We start from the raw sequence: 7,235 nt of genomic DNA, 5'->3' as shown, positions 1-7,235 counted from the left end.
TATTGTTTTTGGTGCAATTGTAAATGAGACTGATTCCTTCACTTCTCTTTCTGCTGCTTCATTTTGAGGTATAGACATGCAGCAGATTTCTGTACATTGATTGTGTATCCTGTGGCTTTACTGAATTTGTGTATTAGCTCTAGCAGTTTTTTGGTGGAGTCTTTTGGGTTTTCTTTATGGAGTATCATGTTATCCGCAAAGAGTGAAAGTTTGACTTCTTCCTTGCTGATTTAGATGCCTTTTATTTCTTTTTGTTGTCTAATTGCTGTGGTTAGGACTTTCAGTACTATGTTAAATAATAATGGGAGAGTGAACATCTCTGTCTTGTTCCTGACTACAGAGGAAAAGCTCCCAGCTTTTCCCCACTGAGGATGATATGGTTTGTTCATAAGTGGCCTTAAAATGTTGGGCTATGTCTCTCTAAACTTTGTTGAGGGTTATAATGAATGGATGTTGTACTATGTCAAATGTTTTTTTCTGCATCTATTGAAATGATCATGTGGATCTTATCCTTTTATTAATGTGGTGTATCATGTTTTTTTTTAGCAGTTTTATGATTTCAGGTTTCACATTTAGGACTTTAATCCATTTTTTGTTTTATTTTGTGTGTAAAGAAAAGTGGTCCAGTTTCATTCTTTTGCATGTAGCTAGCTTTCCAGTTTTCCCAGCACCATTTATTGAAGAGATTGTTTCTCTTATTGTACATTCATGCCTCTTTTGTCATAAACTGACTGACCATAAAAGCATGGGTTTGTTTCTGGTCTGTCAATCCTGTTATATTGGTCTATATATCTATTTTTGTGCTAGTACCATACTGTTTTGATTAGTACAGCCTTGTACTATTATCCTAAAACCTGTGTGTTCTTTTCTCTCAAGATTTCTTTGAGTGGGGTGTCTGGCTGGCTTGGATGGAAGAGCATGAGACTCTTGGAGTCTTGAGTTTGAGCCCCACGTTGGATGTAGGGATTACTTAAATAAATAAATAAAAATTTTTAGAAGATTGTTTTGGCTTTTCAGGGTCTTTTGTGGTTCCATTCAAATTGTAGATTTCTTTGTTTTACTTTTGTGAAAAATGCTATTGGTATTTTGATAGGGATTGCATTGAATCTACAGATTGCTTTAGGTGGTATGGACATCTTAAACATGAGCAGGGTATATCTTTCCATTTGTTTGTATAATCTTCAATTTCTTTCAACAATATCTTATAGTTTCCAGATAATAGGTCTTTCCCCTTCCTCATTAAATTTATTCCTGGCTATATCACATTGTATTACATGTATCACATTGATTGATTTGGAAATATTGAACTACACTGGCATCCCTGGAATAAATCCCAATTGATTGTGGTAAATAATCTCTTAAATGTATTGTTGAATCCAGTTTTCTAGTATTTTATTGACCTGTAGTTTTCTGGGTTTTTCTTTTTCTTTTCTTTTCATTTCTTTTCTTTCTCTCCCTCCCTCCCTCCCTCCCTCTCTCTCTCTCTCTCTCTCTCTTTCTTTCTTTCTTTCTTTCTTGGTAGGGTCTTAGCCTAGTTTGATTTCAGGGTAATGCAGACCTCATCATGAATTTGGAAATTTTACTTCTTTTTCTGTGTTTTGGAATAGTTTAAGGAGAATAGTTACTATTTCTTTAAATGTTTGCTATAATTCACCCATGAAGCCACATGATCCTGAAGTTTTGTTTGTTGGGGAATTTTTTTTAAAGTTTATTTATTTATTGAGAGAGAAAGGGGTGGGGGTGAGAGAGTGAGAGAATCCCAAGCAGGCTCAGCTCCAATGTGGAGACTGACACGAGGCTCAATCTCACGAACTATGAGATCATGATATGAGCTGATATTAAGAGTTGGATGCGGGGCACCTGGGTAGCTCAGTCGGTTAAGCCTGACTTTGGCTCTGGTCATGATCTCATGGTTCCTGGGTTCGAGCCCCGCATCGGGCTCTGTGCTGACAGCTAGCTCAGAGCCTGGAGCCTGTTTCGGATTCTGTGTCTCCCTCTCTCTCTGACCCTCCTCTGCTCACTCTGCCTCTCTCTCTCTCTCTCATAAATAAATAAATCATTAAAAATTAAAAAAAAAGAGTTGGATGCTTAACCAACTCAGCCACCCAGGTGCCCCCTATTCTGCTCAATATGTTAAAAGTTGCCCATGTTACCAATAACCATTAACTCATTTTCTCCCCAAATGTCTTCTAAGATTTCAAAATGGTGAGAAAACCCAGACATGGGTCTGTCTTCATGAAGCTTATAGTGCAGTGATATTCAACAAATTTATCATATTCATAGTGCAAATAGTAATTTTGTATCATTAAAGCAACTATATGACATGTTAAATTTATATTGAATTTTATGAATGTTATGACTTATTTGTGCTTTTACATTTGTGTAGGTTTTTTTGCGGGGGGCGGGACAGGAGCCACATTTCCTTTAATGCTTATGCTGCATATTCAAATATAATAAACCCTGTTTTAAAAATGTAAGTCACATAAAAGCCTCTGTGCAAGTTCCATATTATTTTAGAATTCCTACTGGCTAATAAAAGTATTTCTACTATAGAACTGGAGCTATCTAGAAGTGCACATGATGAATTTTTTGCATTCAGGATACTTGAAATATTATTATCTTACCTCATGGGACAATTGAACAGTTTCAAATCACATGTTTGTATGTTGATTATAACTATTGTTACATTTGCAAAACCTTCATTAACTTATGTACATATGTAGAGTCAAGTCCTCAAATGTAAATTATATAAAATGTAAAGGAAGAACAGTATCTAGCTGCATTTGTGTTGTCCTGTTCTTTAAAGGGGAGATTTGACATTTTTAATCTTCCTTCCATAAGTCATGTTGCTATTTGCAAAGGCTACTGTTATAAGATGCTGAAGACCATAAACAGATACTGTTCATATGACACTTGAATCCAACCATCCTGATCCAAATGGTAATGCCTGAATATATCTGTCAATGTCAGTATGGAAATCATGGATTGTTGCACTTAGCAGGCCACAGAAACTTCACTTTCACTGAGCTAGCATTCTGCAAGACGATGCAGCCCTGGATGAAGTAATCAAACGTGATCTGCCTCCATCCTCATCTGTCATATTTGCGAATGAGGATGTTGTGAAACTGGTCAGAGAGCTCGTACACTGAGAGGGCTTCCCTGAGCTTGTTCTTATCAATCATCACAAAGTTGTCCCTGTCATAAGTGTGAAAGATGTTCTTCCAGTCTGTGATGTACTTCCAGATGCCAGTGAACTCACTCAAGTTCACGCTAGTCTTGTTCTGTCAGTCAAATATAGACATGATTGACTTGACAGTCACTGATTAAATGGAGCGCATGTGCTGTTAGTGCTTGCTGAAGCTTGTTTCCAATATCATCCCACTCCCATCTTTATCAACCCTCTGGAAAACGTTCCACAGGGAGCTCTGATCCGGCAGCACCACGCCTTTGGCAGGGTCAGCCCCAAGGCAGCAGAGGTAGATGACCATGGGCCCAGGTGTGTAGCTGGACTGAGGTGCCAGGGGAACATGAGAAGTGGTTAGGTTTTATAGTATAAAATCAATAGATTCAATTAACATCATTGGGATTGGTAAAAATCATTTAACATGCGGGATCCACAAGGACTTTTTTCGTTTGCAAAATGTCTATATATCACTGAAATTTGAAAAACTGCTTAAGAAAAATTTGAATGTCAAATATGTAGGTATAATTGTGGACAGAGTAACTCAAAGAACTTTCCAGAAATAGCCTCTAAATCTTTGGTTAAAGAGTGTAGTTACTGATGGAGTTTCTTCCTGAAGAAGCAGAAGAAAATCTTCTACCAAAAGAACTCTTTTACTACATGAAATGTCAGAGGAAATATTCTGACATATCAAAGATAGAGGATAAGCTCCAAGTCTATCATAGTCCATGAGAAATTAACCTGTGGTGTTTAGTCGTTTGTATTGAGTCATTGTTCATTCCTGGTTAAAATACTGATGTTATCTTAATAGTATGCATCTGAGAAATAAAAAGTGTAGAAATACAGGAGCTATTTGCTTAGAACTGAGCTCAAAGCCAGCTGATTTAAGAACTGTTTTGTTCAGGTTTTGTTTGCTTTTGTTTTTAATATTTGATCTAAGAGGATCTCTGGAACATTGTTCTATGAGCAATTTGCGTCAGGGAATCAAAGTGTAAAGTAAGGCAAGATCCAAGGTATATCTATATAAATGGTATTTGGGTAAAAAGTGAAGAACTTAGGTGATCAGATTTTTTTCCAAATAGATATATTTGACATCATGTAACTTAAATACCCAAATCTACCACAAGTTTCTCTTCTTTTCCTGCTGATATTTGTCATTAGTAATATGATGATAATCTCAAACAGCAGGCACTGTGTTTCATGCATACACGTTGAATTGAAATAAATTCTGCTTATATGCAGACAAAATATTGTTTCTTGTCAAGACAACAAAAGTGGTATTGTTAACTCTTGAGAAAAATCCATGTTAAAAATAATTTCTGTAAAAATAATAATTCCCTTACTATATCTATAAGCTCATTATGAAAGACCTAAAACTGTGATACCTTTGAAATCAGGGGAAAGAGAGATCTGTTTTTTTCACAATGTTAATCTCCAACTAGTGTGTGACTAATAGAGAAGGTATGTGACTCTTGGGGCATCCTGCAGGTACAGTGAATGAGCAAATTCTTAGCGGCATCATGACATCACCAGGAGCATGACTTGGGTCAAGAGCTTGGCAGAAGGCTTTGGGAACAGCAGAATCAACAGCAATCAGGATTGGTAAGCCAACATACTGGCCACTATAAAACTGAAAAGAGAGCTTATTGTGCCTCATGCACAGCAGCAGGTTTAACAGAAAAGTAGACATGTTTATAGTCCCAGATTTACAGCATGCCTTATAAACACCTTATTACTTAGAATCCAGTCTGCTGTCCTAGAAACTAAGAATGTGACTTTGTTAAGCAGTAGGATTTGTTGACATAAATGTCTTGACTAAGTTTGCCATTGTGGTTAACCAAAACGCATTTACTCCTGGGAAAGTAAACACAAGCAAACAAAATGCCTCTTATACTACAATACACTAAGTTTCAAATTGACCAAACTTAATGCTATGACATAAATATGCTTAATGTTTATGGAATTTTTTAGAAACCTTTTGCCATGTTGGCCTTACCATCCTGTATAAGTCTTACTAAATGGGAATGTGTTTTCGGAATTACATGTGCTTAAGGACTTCATCAGAAATATTCAGAAAGCCTGTCATTAATACTGGGGCTAACCATGCAGCAAAAAAAAATGGGTCATGGTCTCCTCAGGCATTAACGTGGATAAATCAGTTCTGCACCATGTAATAGCTACACAGTGAAATGGTTACCAACAATTAAAAATAGAGAACTAATGGAAAATAATGTTGAATAAATATTATAAAACCACATGAAAATATGTTCAAGGAAGGCAAAGTATCTGGCTAAAACCCACAAAGTTGCAAAAATTCCTAGGGAAAAATGAAAATTCATACTGATCTTCTGCTGCTTAAAAATTCGTCTAAAATCCTTGCTTTGAGGGTAGACTTTTGAAATTATACACTCAGGACCATTGAAGAATAACAAAATCAACTGAGCAGGTTTCCTATCTTTTCAGGATTACAGTTAGCCCTCTTTAAACCTCAAAAACTCAATAGTAGAAAAGTTCTTTATGTCAGATATAAATGAGTAGTCATAGTTAGATATTTCTGATCTAAAATAATGACCAACTTTTTTGTAACAGAATTTATATCAATAAAGATCTGCACAAAATTAAGAAGATGGTGTCTCTGTGATCGACAAATAAAATGTGAACAAGTAATACAGTCATTTATTTACCAAATTCTACAAACTAGATCCTATAAATGATAAGAACATGGAAATCTTTCTAACAGAACCATGTGGTTGGCTTCATAGGCCACAGTAAAAGAAAATGACCATGTGAAGCCATGAAAACAGTTTTATAAATTTAAGGTATGAGAGATACCATTCTGCATTAGTATATTTATGAATGGTATCAGGGATCTATTTGCCTAAGCTCCATGAGTCTCCTCCAAAATCAAATCAGGCCATATATAATAACAGAAGTAAAATGTTCAGAATGAGAGAGTTGATGGTTGCATTAAAGATAGGAGTTATTGCTCGTAGTTCTAGGCACACAAATTAAAACTGACATTGTCAAACTGAAGGAGACCCAAAGGAAAGTGATTTGGACAGAAATTAGGACCACATATTATCACATAATGAGAAAGTTGAAAAAAATCAGGACCTTTAGTTTGCTAAAAAATGTTTTCTTAGAAATATGATCATTGACTCAAATACATGGAATGCAGTACAATCCAGTTTTGTTCTAGGTTCAACAAATAGAAGTTATGAGGAAACCAACAAAACGAGAATAAACTTTCTATTTCTAAATAAACAAAGCTGTCTAAAAATAGAATGGCCTACCTTGGGAGGATGGACATCACTGGAAATGCTGAAAGGTTGAACAAACCATTGGTGGTTATTGTAGAAGAGACTGGAAGGAAGGGGAGATTGATCTATATAGAGTGGTTTTCAATGGTTTACTGGAACCTTAGTATCCACAATGAAACAAAAAGACCGAGGAATATGTTAGAGCTCACTCCATCTTTATCCAAGGCAGTTTTGGTCAAATCTGTTTTATAAATGACACTCTACTCAAGATTTCATTTTATGAAAGGCTTGTGCTAATAAAAAATCTTGCAAACCATTACATAAGATGATTTCTGAAGTTAATTCTGACGTTATTACACAATTCAGATATGGAAAAAGTCCTTCTTTATGTGTGACCTATTGTCATGCTTCTTTTTTTTTATTTTTTTAATTTTTTAATTTATTTTTATTTTTTTCTTTTTTAGTTTTCTTTCTTTATTTATTTTTTTACAAATAGTTTATTGTCAAATTAGTTTCCATGTAACACTCAGTGCTCATCCCCACAAGTGTCCTCCTCCATGCNCCTTACACTTTAATCTTACACAATATTATATGTCAGTTATATCTCAATAAAGTTGGAACAAAGAAACAGGCAAATCAATTTGACTACAATTAAAATTAAAAATGTATCTCTTATCAAATACAACATGAAGAGAAAGAAAAACAAGCCACAATAAGGGGATGGGAGTTTTATTTTTTTTTATTTTTTAATTTTTTTTACAAATAGTTTATTGTCAAATTAGTTTCCATGTAAC

At 35.2% G+C, this 7,235-nt stretch overlaps 1 pseudogene; it reads right to left on the bottom strand.

The window, feature by feature from the left end:
* Positions 1–2,868: 2,868 nt before the first annotated feature.
* LOC120224994 lies at positions 2,869–3,488 on the bottom strand (annotated as a pseudogene).
* Positions 3,489–7,235: the final 3,747 nt, after the last annotated feature.

This window comes from Hyaena hyaena, unplaced genomic scaffold, assembly GCF_003009895.1.
Source record: "Hyaena hyaena isolate Hyena2069 unplaced genomic scaffold, ASM300989v1 scaffold_1296, whole genome shotgun sequence".
Taxonomy (NCBI): domain Eukaryota; kingdom Metazoa; phylum Chordata; class Mammalia; order Carnivora; family Hyaenidae; genus Hyaena; species Hyaena hyaena.
Note: the sequence above shows the minus strand (reverse complement) of the source record. Positions and strands in the feature narration are given on the sequence as shown.